Genomic DNA, 19,708 nt, shown 5'->3' on the forward strand with positions numbered 1-19,708 from the left:
TAATAGAATGGGTAGGAAAAGAAAAAAAAGTGCTAGTCTTCCCAACTAAAACTAAAACTAAAAATGAATTCGTTAGTCTCGCTAAAACTCGAGAACGGCTGAACCGATTTGGCTAATTTTGGTCTTGAATTATTTGTGGAAATCCAGAGAAGGTTTAAAAGGTAAATAAATATGCAAATGCTCGGAATGAATTCAAATAACAATTTAGTTTTTCCTTTGATGTGTCCCCCCCTATCGGACGGATTATTTTGGTTTGTTTTAAGTTTATTTTACACAAAAGCTTAGGTCTTTTATTCATCGATTGAAGCGCTGCGAAGTTTGCCGGGTCACCTAGTAATAATAAAAAATCCCAACATTAAACGCGACCTTAGCCTTGCCACTACACGAAGACGTTCCTGCGTGCGCTCACGCACGCAGGTAGTCAATGACTACTTACCGCCTTAGAAATTAAGACAGTTCGATTCCGACGCTCGCGCGTGATGCACGTGTTTTATATTAAAATATCCATCTATCTACCTGTACCCCACCTGTTGTAACGCTTCCTATACTGGATTGTTTTGAGTGTACCGACCGTTTTTGTTTTTTTTTTGTTTGTGTTCTGTGTCTGTGCTCAGTGATGTGTGTATAGGGATCCCGGGATGCATTACAAACAGTTATTTAAAAGGTAATTTCTTCCTATTGTTCCGTTGGCCTTTTTAATGTTGCTTTTAGGTTTTATTATCTACGTTCGTGTAATTATTATTTTTGATTTGGAATTAAGTAACGTTTTGTTTTGATGCTAGTTTTGCTTTAATGCTAGTTTTGCTTTAATGCATGATAAATGCGATTGTAGTTTTGTAAAATAGTAACCAGTTTAATTAATCTAATTATTTTTGTTTCTAAGAGGTCTATTAGGTATAACATCGCTCCCCAAACATAAGTGTAGAAATAATGTTATTGTTTTTTGATACATTATCCAAGTGTATTAAACTGTTATTCATTAAAGAGGTCAAGGTTTGAGACACCTCCGTGTATAATTTTTTTCTTAAAGCCGGGCTTACTGGTTGTAGGACCTCTTGTGGTCCGCACGGGTAGCTACCACCACCCTGCCTATGTCTGCCGTGACAGTAATGCGTTTCGGTTTGAAGGGCGGGGCAGCCGTTGTAACTAAACTGAGACCTTAGAACTCATATCTTAAGGTGGGGTGGCGGCATTTACGTTGTAGATATCTATGGGCTCCAGTAGCCACTTAACAGCAGGTGGGCTGTGAGCTCGTCCACCCACCTAAGCAATATAAATAAAATCTTTTCTATGTGCACATAGCGCGCTCAACCGTGTGAAGAGTATTACAAACAAACTTTTCCCAGTTTAACGGCCTCAATATGTTATATTCGGCTCTTATGGATTAACAACACCTAAACCCCGAATATTAAAATGATTTTCTAAGCAGTTAACGCGACACGAATCGTCAGTACTGTCACCTGTGTAGGTACTTAGTGCGAGTTTTTTAACGTTCTCGCTAGCGTAAAAGTTAACCCAATTTTGTATGCAGTTGGAACAGCGCCCCTAATGGCAAACGTAGGCAAACAATCTCATTCCATACAAATATGAGTTAACTTTTACGCTATCGAGAACGTTAAAAAACTCGCACTAAGCACACTGTTGTAGTTAAAAATAGGATCTCAATTTTTTAATTAGGAAAAACTTAAATTTAATTTTTATTTATTTTTATTTTTTTTATTTTTAATAGTTATTATTATATTATAATACTTTGTATTAATTGTATGTATATTTACGGAGATATGTATGTGTATATGTATGTGTACATATATGTATAATATGTATTTCACTGGAATGGTACACCGCGCGTAGTTCGTTTCCAAATGATTCTTGTCCACCTGATGGTTGTCTGGAAGAGATTTCTCTTAGCGATAAGACCGCCAATTGTACTTTTTTTATTTTTAATGTATCGCACTGTTTTTTTGTTTTTTTGGTGTACAATAAAGAATACTCTCTCTCTCTCTCTCTCTTAAAATTCCATGCCAAGTCCGTGCAAAGTAAATTCCAGATAAGTCTTTTTTGTTAAAATAGCTTCTTTGTTTGTTTGTTCTTATGAATGGAAGTCTGCCGTGGTTCCGAAGAACGTTTTGTTTTCATTTCTTGGTTACCTGGTTTCATTGTTGTCCTGCGTTAAGTAGTCAAAGTGCTTGCAAGTTGAGACGGACTAGTTCACGGTGCTGTCGCTAATTGGAGCGGAGACCATAGACCATATTGAGGTTGGAGATCAAAGTTTTAGTTGTATTTTGACAGTGGGTGTATTAAATCGGTCCCCTTCAGGATGAGCTGGTACTTAGCCACTTGTCCTGGTGAAATTAGAAATAAATAAATAAATAAATATTTACTAACAATCACGCCACGTTAACTGGTCCCGTGCTAAGTTCGTAAAGAACTTGTGTTACAGGTACCAGATAACGGAAATAAATGTAAGATTTTTATTATTCACATACATATATTTAATATAAATCCATAACCCTGGAAAAGACATTTATATTTATCATACAAATATCTTCCCTTGGCGGGATTCGAACCCGCGACCCCCTTGTGTAGGACCATGTCACTTACCACTACACCAAAAGATCGTTGCTTTCGGGTCATAAGTTTCTTCTTATAAAAATATAATACTATTAATAATATATAACAAAATTCTATTGGTAATTTTTTTATTACCCTTAAAGCAGACGAACGTACGGCTCACCTGATGGTGAGTGGTTACCGTCGCCCATGGTCATCAGCGATGCCAGGAACAGAGACAACCTGCTGCCTACCGTAATTTTTTTATTGCCGTATAGGCAGACGAGCATACGGCCCACCTGATGGTGAGTGGTTACTGTCGCCCACGGTCATCAGCAATGCCAGGAACAGAGCCAACCTGCTGTCTATCGTTCATACCATTAATGGCATACTTACAAATACTCTCAATCGATATTCACATTGAATCGTCATAATTTTATTACTGAGTTCGTAAAACGTCGTTTTTACTGGTGGTAGGACCTCTTGTGAGTCCGCACGGGTAGGTACCACCGCCCTGCCTATTTCTGCCGTGAAGCAGTAATGCGTTTCGGTTTGAAGGGTGGGGCAGCCGTTGTGACTATACTGAGACCTTCGAACTATATCTCAAGGTGTGTGGCGCATTTACGTTGTAGATGTCTATGGGCTCCAGTAACCACTTAACACCAGGTGGGCTGTGAGCTCGTCCACACATGTAAGCAATAAAAAAAAAGAAAACGTCTTTCATGTTAACGTCTCTGTAAAATAGAAATGCACTTTCTACATGTTTCTACTTCGTACCTAAATCACTTGAGTAAATATTTGTGTACAGAGTACTTACAGTGCGGTACGTAAATATGTTAGAGTGTGACCGTGATGTGTTAATTATGAAAAAATCGCTAGAACAAAAAAATATTTAGAAATTATTTGATAAACCTTCTTTTTTTTGTTTATTGCGTAGATGGGTGGACGAGCTCACAGCCCACCTGGTGTTAAGTGGTTACTGGAGTCCATAGACATCTACGACCACGTCCTTACGGATCCATCAGATCCAATAACTCTTGCATTAGACACCTTCAGCTCTAACACTAGGAGCAGGCTTAGGGACCCCGGTAACCTTACACGTCGAACTCGACAAAGAGGTCGACGTGCAACCTAACCCATGCATCAGCCCGTTGACTTTCTCGCCGGATCTTCTCAGCGGGTCGCGATTCCGATCCGGTAGTAGATTTATTGGCGAAGCAGCTGCTTTTGAATTGTTAGGACTCCTTCGGAAGCGCTCGGGCAGTTGTTAGCAAATCCCCTGCTGGCTAAGCCTTTGCTCACCCACCTGTCCTGGTGAAACTGGAAAGGCCTCCGGGACAAAGTAATGCTTCAACCATAAAAAAAAATACGTCGTAAATGCGCCACCCACCTTGAGATCTCAGTTCTAAGGTCTCAGTATAGTTACAGTACATACAGTCAAGTGTAGCTACTTTATTCATACTAAATACTCATGATTGATAGTAGTTCGCTTTAATACAAATATGTTTTTTGCAAGTGCTCTAGTATTATCGGTTTATTAAGTGACTCATACGAAGGTTTAACTTTAGGTTTAACATTTCGACAATATTTCCTTAAACAACTTTTTTCTTTTTCTTTTTCCTATCTACGCTGATAGCCTTGAGAGGCTATTTCAGCTTCACTCTAAGATGTAGGTGAGCTCACGGGGCTCAAACCGGAGTGTTGCTAACACTGGCTCTAGCAAGAGCAGTGCTTCGCAGAATCTACCACCGGATCGGAAACGCGACCCACTGAGAAGATCCGCCGAGAAACTCAGTGGGCTTTAAATAACATAGACCTTACAAATGTACTCTAGGTAAAACTTTTACCACGATGTCGTTTTTATAGACTTTTTTGAATTAATAGCGATAAAACACGGTATAAAGCGTACTTAAGCCGATTAAGTTACACCGATTTTATTGATTCGAATTGGTTTTTGGATATTTTGAAAGTAGTTACGTAAACAGTGCGCTTACGGATGCTTGTTGACGGACAATGCCAATAAAATGAGGTATGTACATACAAAAGTCCATGAGCGACGGTAACCACTTACCATCAGGTGGGCAGGTGTACCTCGTCTGGCTACAAAGGCAATAAAAACAAAACAAAAATGTCGTTTCAACCAAATAGCCTTTGACCTCTCGATATGCACTCCATTATTTTTTTCGTAATGAGAAACTATATCATTCAATATAATAATGTCATAAGCAATAATTTTCCTCAAACGGCTTGCTTATTTAGCAGTCGTGAAATTTATTGAACTTCTAAATTGGAATCGTTTCCCGGTCAGTGATTCGTTTTTTTTCATCGGCTAACTTTACGCTCTCCAATGCTATTTTACGCCTGAACATCGTGCAAATGGCCGGTAGAAATCTGATTAACAAAATATATACGTTGACGTATAAAAAAACGCTAAAACTCAATTACCGAATTAAGTACTAAGCTACCAAAATAAATTTATGACTGTTTTGTTCTGGAATCTATTGAAGCTTGAAGTGTCTATATTCAGTGCGGTGGAATTAGTTCGTGCGTATAGGACAAATTGCTTCTCAGCACATAATAAAACTTAGCGTCTCAAAGTAGTGCATTAGATATATTCGTTGAGTAGAACTGAATAAATTATAATATACACACACAATAGTACGTTTGTGTTAATTCAAAAGTTTAAAAGAAAACCCACAAAGACCACGCTACGAACGATTTCTGTTTGCACAGTTGTTATTGCGCAAATTGCGATTAACATGGATGTAACGTGGTGATTTACGTTAGTTTTATTTATTTGTTGACTCGATATTGTCTATGGTCGGACCTGAGGCGCTCTTCGCTGGCTGTGAGTGGCGATGCGACCCTCACAACCAGAGTCGGCTGCGGCCGGGCTTTGCCGTCATTCGAACGTAGAAATTCCAATTTCATAGTTTCGTGGAAGCGTGCTCTCGCTGTTAGGCGGAAACTATAGCCGGTTTATTGACCGTCGTGTCTACGTTAGTCAGCTTCTGCGAGCTGTCCATGTTTTTTTTCCTACCTTTTCTAGTAGCCTCGTGAGGTTATTCTAGATTCACCGAACTAGTAGGTGAGCTCGTGGGGTTCAAACCTGGAGTGTTGCTAATACTGGTTCTAGCAAAAGCAGTGGTTCGCAGATTCTACCACCGGATCGGAAACGTGAGAAACTCAGTGGGCTGTGGGTTAATTTACTCATCGAGCCCTGCGTCGCAAGCGATGGGTTCGACGAGGACGGTGACCGATGCTTGAGGTACCTAAAAGCATCGTTAATGGATCGGGAGAATCCGTAATGACGTGATCCATATTACGGGAGGCGGCGGAGTATGAATTTCTTTTCTGTAGCAATGCAGTGCAGCTCTGATTGGACAAACACCTCTTCAGAGGCGCTCGGGCAGCCATTAGCTAATTCCACCCCTCCCGATTTAGCCTTTGCTCGCCAGCCTGTCCTGGTGAAACTGGAAAGGCCTCCGGACTATCCTTGAATAATAAAAAGCACACACCTGATGGAATGTAATTTGGTCTACCTATTTAGTGCAATAAAAACAAAAAAACATTGATTTTGTGTTAAACTCGCACCTACTTAGCGCTATATAAACAGTTGAAACAAATAAAATCACGTATTTATCGTTATTACAAAATTGCTTATCGTTTTCCAGTGACCGTTATTGCGGTCAGCACGTCTCGATTGAACGTATGCAACTAACTTGTTTAACACTTGTGAGCGACTTGTGGAACTTGGCTGTCATCTTTAAAGTTTATTTATGAATGTAGGGTAGATTCTTTATGATATATATATGGTAGACTCTTTTCCCCTCACCTGTTTATAGTATGAGTACTGATAGCAGTGTGCTAGCTCACTGAGTTTCTCGCCGGATCTTCTCAGTGGATCGCGTTACCGACCAGTGTTAGCAACACTTCCGGTTTGAGCCCCGAGAGCTAACCTAGACGCTAGGGTAAAGCTGAAATAACCTTTCAAGGCTATCAACAAAGGTAGGAAAAAAAAGCAGTGTGCTTAGTGCGAGTTTTTAACGTTCTCGATAGCGTAAAAGTTAACTAAATTTTTTAAGAAGTTGGAACGTTTACCTACGTTTGGCAATACGGGTGCTATTAGTAAATACACATATAATATAAAGCTCATAAACAAATAATTATATGTAGGGAGCTTAACTTTTTAACCAATATTAGTTTTCTAACGTGATAAAATTATCAGGTTTTTCAGCGAATCAGAGACGATAAAAAGGAATTTTCTCCAACTAGTATAGTTTTGAACATGAAAAAACTCATGTAAACAAAACAATTCAAACAACGCGACTCTTCAATTTTCCGCGTAAGAATTCTCGACTCGTCCGTGCTATACACTACACACAGTAGATTTTGAAACAAATGTGTTTCTGTCGACCCAATTCCAAAGTAATTTCGTCGTAATGATAACGAGTGTTACCAATTTTGATGATCGCATAGCGATAAAACCTTAATTGGTCGTTAGGAGGATTTGTAGTTTTTTTAAGTTGATGGTCTAGTTGCGAACCAACCCGTGGTGTTGTCATTAGTAGAATAGCTGTTTTCATTTCCACCATTACAATAAAATCATTTTTTCTTACACTATTTTTAATTCAAATTTATTAAAATTTGTTTTCTATATTTTTGTTGGATTTTCTATAAAAGCGTATTTTGTTAGTTTTCTAAAACATTTTTTTTTACTTCTTAATTTCATACGAATTCTTATCTTACAATATCTTACGTTTAAAAACAAATTCATTCGCTTCATTCTACACATAATACGACCACTTAATCTTCTTAAACTAAATCCTAATATGCACTCAATGCTACAGTCACATTCTCATGTAAGTTCTACTTAAAATACCGGAGCTGCTACGGCTTGAGTGCCTTAGATCCCTTAGGTCAGTTGTACTCAAACTTTTTAACCCAAATTATTGCAGGTTCGAGTATTACGAACAGGCGAGATATTGATCATATTTATTGATCATATTAGGCAGCGGCTTGGCTCTGCCTCTGGCATTGCTGAAGTCCATGGGCGACGGTAACCACTCACCATCAGGTGGGCCGTATGCTCGTCTGCCTACAAGGAAAAATATATTTTTTTTTTGAAGCGAATATATCATACGTTCTGATTGGACGAGCCTAATCCCAATTGTTATTCTAATGAAATTTTATTCGTCATTATGTTTCATGGTGCCTGACGGAATTCAAGTTTCAAAAATAAAACGTTGCTTCGTATATCTAAACCTTCTTCTACTTATTAGCACGTTATGACATATTAAATGTTATTTATTGAGATGTAACCTATGACACATAACGCGAGTGTCACAAGAACTTAGAATTAGACTTCTAGTGTAGGTATGAGTTTGAGTATTCGAGACATAATCGATAGTTCGCGAGACCAATAAAATCGTTACAGTTTTATCGCAACGTTTGAAAATCGAATAGAAGACCAACATGAAAGACTTCAAATCGCTCAAGAGATCACAATTTGAGTACGGCTGGCTTTAGATGAACTGTTTTTTTCTTCATTTTTTCCTAACATTCCCTATATCACGCTTTAATGTCCACTAGGGCTATACAACTTTCTGCCGTTACAATAGAGTCGATATTTCACTGTACTAATTGTTCATAAACCTCGTGCGTCGAGTACACGTAATGGCTCGGAAGATTATGCCCGTGAGTCTAACAGCTCGACATCGGAGCAATTTTCATTCCTTACTTAAAACGGTACCTACTTCTAAAGCCGATATCTTTACTTTCGTGTTTGTTATAAGTGTGTTGTGGTATTTAAAAAACAACAAAATCGGTGTTGTCACAGAGAGCTTCTTATTGACATGAATGTAACGGATCTTTAAATACAATTTACAGCCCTTTGTTTTTCTTTTATTGAAATGAACATCTAATAAGACAGTATTAAACTAGCACAGATTCGATAATCGGAAAGATAGGTCATAGAACATCTGAATTGATTTTCGCAATCGAGTCAGTTCTCTGCTTACTAGATTATCCTTATCGAATAATGTTGACAATTTATTTTATTTTATTTTTATTGTCCTTGTAGGCAGATGAGCATACGGCCCACCTGATGGTGAGTGGTTACCGTCGCCCATGGACTTCAACAATGCCAGGAGCAGAACCAAGCCGCTGCCTACCGACAATGTTTAGTTTCTTTCAACTAAAAATTTGCTTCACACCCGCTCTTAGTTTTAAATTAGCTCAAGCATGTATCCTCGGCCCTGCCATTAAGAATGTAACAACCTTCCGACCGTAAACAGCCATGAATACATTTCGCATCGTACGGAAAAGCAATGCACACTGAGAAAACTTAAAACAATGCCATAATTGACGAGACAGACTTATTCATTAGTTTCTGGTATTGTTTTATATTGAATAACAAACTGGCTACATCTGGTATTAAGTGATTACTAAGATTGTGAAGCCAGCCATGACATTTGGAACATGAGACATAAGTCTCCCTTATGAGATAAGGACAGTCCCATCCACCCTATAATACCCCTCAGAACGGAACTGACGAATGTGGCTAGAAACTATTGTCCTACCATGATCAGTAGCGCCGGAAACAATTTCTGTGAAGATCTTCTTTTCCTTGCTTCTATGTAGGGTCGGTGCAGCATGTCCTCTTTTTCCATTCAGGCCCATTATACCTCATCTTTGCGCTTATAACCTTCTATCGCATCCTTTTTCACACAGTCTCTCAAAGTCCTTAGGACGCCCCCTACCTACCTACCTAACATTACTGTTTCAATACCGCCGCACCATTAAATTTTTTAACCCACAGACACAGCCCACTGAGTTTCTCGCCGGATCTTCTCAGTGTGTCGCGTTTGCGATCCGGTGGTAGATTCTGCGAAGCACTGCTTTTGCTTGGGCCAATGTTAGCAAATTCTCGCTAGGGCGAAGCTGAAATAGCCTCTCAAGGCTATCCAGTATAGGTAGGAAAAAAATTATTAAATTTCTGGCAAGATGTATTTATATCCAAACTTTTTTTGTCACACAACAAACAGAAGGCTACCCCCATTGAATACGTCGCTGCGAAGGAACCATTCATAGCAAACATTACCAGCGAGGAAATTTGTATCAAAACGGTCGTTTTAACGAAACGACTCTCACTGTATCTCGGGAGGTTATTCTCATAACTTCACGTTTTCGCTTTGTTTAAAGGAAAATCGCTTTTAATTCAATATCGCTAAAGCTCATAATCAGTTGTGTGGAGTGTGCGTCTTAAGACGTTATGTGAGCTTTAAAAGACAATGTATCTGGAGCCTCGAGGTTAGCGGGTGGTGGATATTTTCAGTCTGTCATGTGCGCAAGACTTGATGTTTTATAACCGTAGCATACTTAATTTCATAGCGTGTTGATTATGGAGATATTGTAATTTCGGCGTGCGATCCTATTCTTTTTATACGCGTTGCAGCCGCAGCGCGATCATTGTCGAGAGCCTTAAAACTTATCCTGCTAAACGATTTTTTTTAAAGATGACTGTTGTTACTTCAAAAAGACAAGATATTGTCGATCGTTAATTGCGACTGGCAACTAGTAGAAATCACTGGCGGTGGGACCAGTTTTGCGCCCAAATGTTTACCACTAATGTTTCGCCCGCATAGCTGTCATGCGTTCTGTCTGATATGTGGGTTATTCAATGTACAATAGAACATTGACTTCTCTATATAATATTTATTGTATTATGGATAAATTTATCGGCATTTCAAAATAGGCTGTGAAATCTTATTAGTCATTTATTTTATTTACTGGTGGTAGGACCTCTTGTGAGTCCGCACCGATTGGTACCACCACCCTGCCTATTTCAGCCGTGAAGCAGTAATGCATTTCGGTTTGAAGGATGGGAAGGGAAGCCATTGTAACTATACTGAGGCCTTAGAACTCATATCTCAAGGTGGGTGGCGCATTTGTTCTATATATTGGCTCCAGTAACCACTTAACACCAGGTGGGCTATGAGCTCGTCCACCCATCTAAGCAATAAATAAAAATAACAAAAGTAAATTTCTGTAAGATTTTAAATAATATTAAAGTGCTATAATTAAATAATTCTTCGATAAAGACTCTGCCTTCTCGTCTCAAGATAGCATTCACATCCAAAAAAATAAACTTCCTTATTTTCGTAACCATAATTAAAAAGCCGCGTTTGATGCGGCTACGCGACCGGACTATCAATCCACATTTCGTTTCGTTATTGAATAATCGCTACCGCTAATGGAACTCTGGTATTTCGTGGCCACAACGGCTGTGTATTCAGTATTCCGTCGAGGCATGAGTTTCCAGCGAGGCCATGTTAATATTCCAATTATGTTTCAGATTACAGACTAGGTACGGATGCGTACAGCCTTATAGAATTAAATTCGAATTGTGTAACGGATATTTTGTATTGTATCCTCTTAATTTGCTTGTCTGTTTTATAAGAAAGTCTGTTTTTTAAGTTTTTCTTGCTTAGATGGGTGGATGAGCTCACAGCCCACTTGGACTTAAGTGGTTACTGGAGCCCATAGACATCTACGACGTAAATGCGCCACCCACCTTGAGATATAAGTCCTAAGGTCTCAAGTATGTATCTCTGATTTGAAATAGCTTAGTTTAATAGCTGAATGTTAACAACATAATTTAATACTTATGGGGATTCTCTAAATGTTTCCCCCCCCAACCGATCTAGATCTTTCTATCGCAACGCACCGTAGCGAATTTTATTTGTATCCAAAGTTAATATTTGATTTGTGTGGTACAATCTCTAGAATGAGCTCCTCGTGTGAGTTCAGAAAGGAGTCATTGGTCGTCCTCAATATTTAAAGCTTATTAAATATTAAATAGGGGCTTGGATGACCTTTGACCTTATCCATGAACCTCTAATTCAGGCCATATATTCGTTTGCCTGCGCCAATTCATGTGACTGATGATTTTGGAGAGCTCTTTATGGATTGAACACAAGAAAGGAACGCGATATGTTAATACAGTCAAAAACCTTGGAGTCCTATAACTCGTACAGTATATTAGTTCGAGATTCAATTGCTAAATGACCTTGAATCAATTGTTTTCAATTCAACTGTCACGTATAAGGTCATTATCACCCATAGACATTATGAATGCAGTAACATATTTTTAGATACGAGATTGCGATCTCCATTGATTAACAGTTGTTCCACCCTTCGAACTTGGACACGTGACTGCTCCGCGTCAGAAATAGACACGATCGTAGTATAGACACTAGAGTAGATACAAAACTGGGTTCGGAATATAACCCCACCATCAAAAACTATCTAAAGTATTATTTAAGTACTTAAATTATTTTTTTAATATTAATTATCTTTTTTTATTGCTTAGATGGGTGGACTAGCTCACAGTCCACCTAGTGTTAAGTGGTCATTGGAACCCATAGACATTTACAACGTAAATGCGCCACCCACCTTGAGATATAAGTTCTAAGGTCTCAGTATAGTTACAACGGCTGCCCCGCCCTTCAAACCGAAACGCATTACTGCTTCACGGCAGAAATAGGCGGAGTGGCGGTACCTACCCGTGCGGACTCACATGAGGTCCTACCACCAGTAAAAAATCTCAAATTGGATTTGTACAATAACACACTTGTACTATACAGAACTGTTTTGCGTGGTTTCGAAAAAAAAAACCTATAGACGCTTTAGTTGCTAACTAATACACATTAAGTAGTTGGTTTAATTTAATGTAATTTGAATTTTTTTTTTATTTTTATTGCTTAGATGGGTGGACGAGCTCACAGCCCACCTGGTGTTAAGTGATTACTGGAGCCCATAGACATCTATAACGTAAATGCGCCACCCACCTTGAGATAAAAGTTTTAAGATCTCAGTATAGTTACAACGGCTGCCCCGCCCTTCAAGCCGAAACGCATTACTGCTTCACGGCAGAAATAGGCAAGGTGGTGGTACCTACCCGCGCGGACTCACAAAAGGTCCTACCATCAGTAAACGGAAAACCAATTAACGGAAAATCTTTGAATTTTACAAAATACACAATAAACGGTAGAGCACAAATTTCGTTGATACTTGTTAGATTATATTTTCGTTAAATTCCTTTATGCTCTGAGTGAAACCATAGATCTCGTACGAAATATGCTTTTTATCTATACTTTCAACCGATTAGTGAGTGAGCTGAGCTGTGTTCTTAAGATTACAGAGATAAGAGAGTTTTTAAGCGAACCTACTCTCCGAACCTTTCACTTACAATCTTATCTTTCATAAACGTAATGAACTTGGAAATAAGTTTTTGGAAATTATAAAAAAAAAAACTAGCTATACCCGTCCGCTTCGCTGGGCATTTAAAATTAACACTATTATTTCTCACCCCCATAAAGATTCTCATCATTAATGCCCCCGCAACTGTTGTAGGGAGTCCAGCACTCATATAAATATTAGCCTATCCATTAAGTACATGTATTTTCTACATGGATACCAAGTTTCAAGTCAATCGGATTCACGGTTCAGTAGTTATAACGGAACATCCGTAAAAACCAATGTAGATTTATATATTAAGTATAGATAATACACCAACGTTAAAGACATTTTATGTACAAAAAAAAGCTAATTTTTTAGAATAATTATACTCAATGCGCAATTATCTGCGATGTTCTTCGTTCTAATGATTCTAGATTTTTTAATACCCCTACAACTATTCCGTGTCTAATTTATGGGCATAAGTTATTAGTGGAAGGGCGTATTATGAGTTCACACGCGTAGGTATCACCACGGTACATGTATCTGCAGTGAACTATTCCGGTTTCAAGGATAGGATAGCCAGAGGCGGTATTCACGTTGTCTACGCTCTGACGATATAATGTGTGGGCCATGAATTTCTCTACTCGTCCACGACAAAAAACCCATTATTTCCTAGTATAATTACACTGATTGCCTGACCTTACTGATGTTCATTCTAATTACCGCTATCGTAATATACGAGGAATGAAAACCGTGAATTCGAAAGACGGTTCAAGAACAAATTGTATCACAAAAAAATCAATTCCCTTGTAATTACCATAACAAACTTATTATCATTTTGATATTGACACGAGGGCCGTCTATTGTTACTACTTCTTTCTTAATAACTTGTAGACAGTTCCACCTTTTTTACTACGCAAATATTCAATATCATATGTAACCTTACAGTATGTGTCAGTGTGAGTCTGTATTTCTATGGTACTTAAATGTATTTTCCAGACTACGAAACCTTAGGTTCTAGAACCCCATGCATCAGCCCGCTCAGTTTCTCGCCGGATCTTCTCAGCGGGTCGCGATTCTGATCTGATAGTAGATTCATTCGCGAAGCAATTGCTCTTGAGATGTTAGGTCTCCTTCGGAGGCGCTCGGGCCATTGTTAGCAAATCCCACCCCTCCTGGCTGAGCCTTTGCTCGCCCACCTGTCCTGGTGAAACTGGAAAGGCCTCCGCGCCACTAGTAATCTTTCAAACATAAAAAAAGGTTCTAGAATAAAATTTCACTTTCCAATCCCAAAAAGAAACATCCAACATCAAATTTGGGTAAGGCTCATTAATATTAATACCGTAAGATAAAATAAATAAGTCTTGTTCAGCTTAGCTCCTAGTTAAAGGTCATGAGTGATTCTCGTTAAAATAATGTAATGAAAGGTTAAACTTGATTGTAATATACTTGAATTGCTCCAAGCGCGTTGCAAAGAGCAAGGGTGGATTGAAGAACTTGTAGAAAAATGTTCATTTATTTTAACAAATGTCACTTATATTCTTTCGTTCCTGGTATGTTTTAATCAGGCGGAAAATGGCCACAGTGTTAGTAAAACCTTGGGGCCTGCTTAGAGTTTGATTGCTGTTTTATTGTCAATAGCGCGTCGTGCATAAAATTTTGCGATATAAGGTTTTAGTTTCTTTGAAGAGTTAGAATCGTTGCTAAATTGGAAACTGTGATTAGCTTTACCCCACCCGGGTTCTGCCCTCGGGAGATCGGACGTTGGGTGAGAGTGCAGGGGAGTCGTTTAGTGGGTAGGGTCCTAAATTTCACGCCTTGGGCCCGTGGTCAACCGCTGCGGACCGTTCAGTATCACATACCCCGCGTGCCTTCTAGGCGCTGGGCTTCGAAAGAGGTTCGGTCATCGGCCCCAATTTTAGTATTTCTACACTTTTATATTAACCTAATATACAGCAGCAGTAGTGTGTAAGATCTTCCTTATAAAATTTCATACTTGGTGTCAGAAGCTCCAATAGGTATGTATGTTCTGTTGGTTAGAAGTTATAATTGGACAGACATAGATTACGACTTTGTTTAATACTACGTAATATTTTTTTGTCTATTCCAAACTATGTTAAAATTTACATAATCTGTATCATTGTAGAAACAATTGTATCTTTCATCATTGACAAAATCACTTTGATTTTTTTATCATTTGAATGTGATTTGTGTTCTCAACGTGAACGAATCGTGCTCACGAGTTTTATTAACTCTTAAAAAAATCTCCATCCAAAAACCAATCTCCAGGGTTTCCCATAAAACCCAAACAAAGGACAATTCCGGTTCCTGAGAACCTGTTACGTCATCACCGAGTCGGTTACCTGCCCTTTTTTTGGGAATCCACGTTTCACATCGGAATGTGGAAGTCTTTTTATTTCAATAGAGGTCTTTGTTCGCCCAGGGAAGGCTTTGCATGAGCGAAAATATAACTTAGGATAACGTTGTGTGCTGTATATTTTGGAAGGTATTCTTTTATGGGCGGTAAGGGCAAAAAATTTAATATGTTATAGTTGAACCCTAATAAACATCTTAGAGTTTAACTAATTTGCAGTTAGGATCCTCTTATCTTCAAGATGAAAGTCCAAGTCAAACAAGCCAGACTCCACGATACTCTAAGTTCATTCCGTGTGAAATGAAACATAAAGGTCTATATATATTGTTTGTATTCAATAGACGGTAGTTTGCATAATATTCAAATGTCGAATTTAGTCCTCCATGATCACGAACCGTAAAATATTCCAAACATCGATAATAATACACATAATGATGGTTAAAAACGTGATATTAAATCGTAAAAGTAGTCTTGATTTTGTTTAAGAGTCGCCAAATCTGAAAAGAAAACCTTTCAGTTTGAAAGTTAAGGCAGCTGTTAATCCAATGTTTTGGGGACCACGCAAAATGGGCGGCTGCAAGCACTCCATGATGCCCGTAAGTGGACCCAATTTCGTGAGAGAATTTCATTAGCCTCATTTGTCCCTCAAACTAAAAAATTGTAATGAGCCCGCACGAACTGGTGATGACTTATGTCTCCAGTCAAAGAATCGTGCGTTCCGATTTCAAGGTGTCTTCTCCACCATGGCTTTAATTTCTAAAGATTTTCTTAAGCTTAAATAAAATACAGCCTGTTTTTAATGGTAGAATTTTCGAATTAATTTATTCTGCCTCAGTTCATTGACTGACGTTATATTATATGATCACATGTGTCACAGTTCTCTGAGTCTCCCGTATTCCATTATATCAATAAACTTTAATAAGAAAATTACACACACAGTCATACAATAGAAGCGCATAGCATTTTGTTCGTCGTAATATCAAATTAACTAATCGTTTGTGATGAGAGCCATCGGACAATTAATATTTGGCAAAATTGAACAAACCTCTCCCTTCAACCGTCCAAATATCGCCAACTTGAAAATATTTTGGCCAAATATCTGTCGCCAACTTCAATAACCTTCCAAGAACTTTAATAACATTTACCATGTGCCGTCTCATCCGTGGAGTTCACCGACTTAATAAAGCGTAAAGTTGGTCTAAACTAACTCCTCTCTATCTTATTACATAAGTTTCTTGTGTTGCAGTTATTACCGTAGACAAATATCGATAAATACACAAAAGAAATTACTCATGGGCTTAGTAGATTTTAATTAAAGGTCTTCTTTAACTGTCTCCTAGAATCCTTGACTATTGAAGCATTGGTTGAAATGGATCGCAGTAGTTAAACTTGGGTGCTTTTTAAAAGAGCTCTCACTTAAAATTCGCATGTGTTCAGTTCTTACACAATCAGATCAGATGATGCTTAATCTTAGGACGAGACGATGGTCCGATCTTTAACTACTCCAGAAGAATTGTTTCGTAAATGATTATATATTATTTATTAACGACCAAGTCTGTGGCATTGCATGAAAAGAATATAGTTTACAAAAGTTTTGCAATGATACCCATTAGCCAAACGACGGAATTACAATATCACTATTGTGGACAATAACGAAGCCACAAACGTACATATAAAATACAAGAAATGCAATTACTATAGTTAATTTAATAGTTATTTTATCTCGGTAATTAGTGGAGTGTTCAGTTTGTTTGTCATTTGATACAGAATACCTGGCGAGGTGCAGCACTGTGGCGTGTGTCAACAAAACTGTTATCGTTCAAGAAAAGTTGGAATAGTTTTGCTATTAGTCATTACGTTACGCGGACTGGTCGTTATAGACCCATGGCTTGAGACACAAACGAAGTAGTAATGGCTCAGATAGGCAAAATAGCTAATTGGTGCTGAAGTAGATTTTTAATGGCTTAAATAGGCAAAATAGCTAATTGTTGCTGAGGTTATTACGTTACGCGGACTGGTCGTTATAGACCCATGGCTTGAGACATTAACCAATAGATTTTTATTGGCTTAGATAGGCAAAATAGCTAATTGGTGCTGAGATCATTATGTTACGCGAATTGGTCGTTATGGACCCATAGCTTGAGACACAAATGAAGTAGATTTTTAATGGCTTATATTATAGGCAAAATAGCTAATTGGTGCTGAGCGGTTATTTCGATCCAAAGGCGTGACGTGATATGTAGACACTCTAGACCGAACTAGGAAATTAATTGTCCTACCCTTTAAATCGGAACAAACGACGGTTTCACAGCATAAATACGCCGAAATAGTCCTTTCTCGCTGGGCTCGTGTCGTGAGTTCAATACCATTAATAACGTAAACATAGAAATTTTGTGGGTTTTATTTTAATTAAAGAGATATTTCCTTCGTCGTCTAGTGAGTAGTATAATACCTTTCCTACCTATTCCCTGCTAGCCTAGAGGGCTATTCCATCTTCTCAAGAACGGTTAGCTAGGACGATAGCTCACGGGGCTTAATCTAAAAGAACTTGATAACACTAACTACTAACTAACTAACTTAAGAGGCTTGAATAAATATTATTATTATTATTATTAGACAGATGCCTGAAACTCTTTAACGACAATTATAAATATTTTTTTTCATATAATAGTAATACCTGTATACGTGATTTGAACACCGGTGTAGTCGCATAGCTCGAAAATCTTTTTCTGTAATCTTATCTGCTAAATCTGTAATATTACACTAAGATTGTATTACGGTGGAGACTCCTGTGCTATGTGCTATTGATAGTCAGTCAGTAAGAACGCTCATGTTAACTATACACATAGATTAGGCTTCTAACTGTTTTTAACTACATATTTCTGGACGTCGTTATTAGTGTTTAGTTTTACTTGTCTTTCCTGCATTTTAGATTATTTTTAATGTATTATTATATTATTTTGTGGATTTCTTCACGATCCCATCATCAAGTCTTGGTAATTAAAGGACGATTCGGGAAGTTTACCCTTCGAACAAAAAACAGAAAAGAGAATTATCAGAATCGATTCAAGCATTCTCGAGAAATTGATGAACATACATTGATAAAAAATGGTGGTCGAATTGATAGCCTTCTCTTTTGAAGTCGGTTAAAAAGCGTGATTTCGGTACCTTAAATAGCTCCTGAATATTCTATTATTAAAAAATATTTTTACTTTCTACGTAACAGAAGTCGCGGGTAAAATTTAGCGTTATGCCAAAGTGACTATTCCACGCGGACGAAGTCGCGGGCAAAAGCAAGTTAATAATAAAATAGAATTATTCCTAAAATGGTCGTAAGATAACTCTAGTACCAATTAGAATGGAATGCAGTTTTATTTGGTAACGTTGAAGTTTTAATGTTAAAAGCGAGATGGCATTCAGTTATTAGTCATGTCATATTATTAGTCTACGCCTCTATTTTTTGTATTACGTAGCGGCTATAATAGACAAGAAGAAATACAGAATTGGGTAGAAACACGTTAGTAAAATTTCAAAAACTACGTATAACAAAAAATATAATATGCTTTGTTGTATGTACATCAAATTAATTAATAAAAAAAAAGTGTGTGTGTCCGCTCCGACGCACGACTGGAGTTTACTGGATATAAAAAATTAAACGAAACAATACGAGAAATAGTTCTATATTACGACAACACGATACACTACAGATTATTAACAAATTAACGAGACACAAAACAAACGACTAACAAATATATGAAAATACAATAATGAGAGAAACGCGCGATCAGTACGAGGCTTTGTGGCGGACTGCCGGCGCAGCAGCCCGGCGTCACCTGCGATAACGCGGCCGCGCGTTGGCTCCTGATTGGCGCGCGCACGCATCACGCAATCAGGAGCCAATCAGGCGCATAACGCATTTCGTGTGACATGCTAGTACGATTTTGGTCCCCATAATTTTCATACCCCGGGCCTATATATGTAAATCGATTCTAAAGGAGTAAACTCCAAAAAGTATATACAAAATGGACGGTCTAATCGATTAACGATCTCTCCTAGAATATAGAAAATGAAAATATGAATTGCAATGTACTGACAATTTGCAAAATTTAACCAACTATATACATACATACTTATACGTATTTGAATAGAATATTATAGTTACATAAAAATGTACATTGACAAAAATACACAAACTTATGCGCTATAATTAGAGATTAAAAATCTTATGATCTAAGTTAAATAATCTTCTATCTATTTTATTTTATACCAACATGTTTGTACATCAGCAAAAAACAATACAAATATCGCATACAATTAATCTCACGTTAAATGCTAACACAATTACTGGTACTGACTGCATGCAACGGTTCATTTTATAGATCTAAAAATACTAGTAGTCCCGCAGTAGTCGAAATTCTATACTATAATTAATTGGAATTGTAAATTTGTACACTATTATGATTGTATTTTATACTTCTATAATAACAAATTTCGCCAAGACTACACTATAAAAAAATAAATAAAGACAAACAATATTTAATC

At 37.8% G+C, this 19,708-nt stretch overlaps 1 protein-coding gene across 5 annotated transcripts in view; it reads left to right on the forward strand.

Moving 5' to 3' along the window:
• The window catches only part of LOC101742023 (protein PALS1), a 185,597-nt gene that overhangs the window by 51,998 nt on the left and 113,891 nt on the right, over nt 1-19,708 (forward strand). The window lies entirely within an intron of this gene.

Source organism: Bombyx mori, chromosome 18 (assembly GCF_030269925.1).
Source record: "Bombyx mori chromosome 18, ASM3026992v2".
NCBI lineage: Eukaryota > Metazoa > Arthropoda > Insecta > Lepidoptera > Bombycidae > Bombyx > Bombyx mori.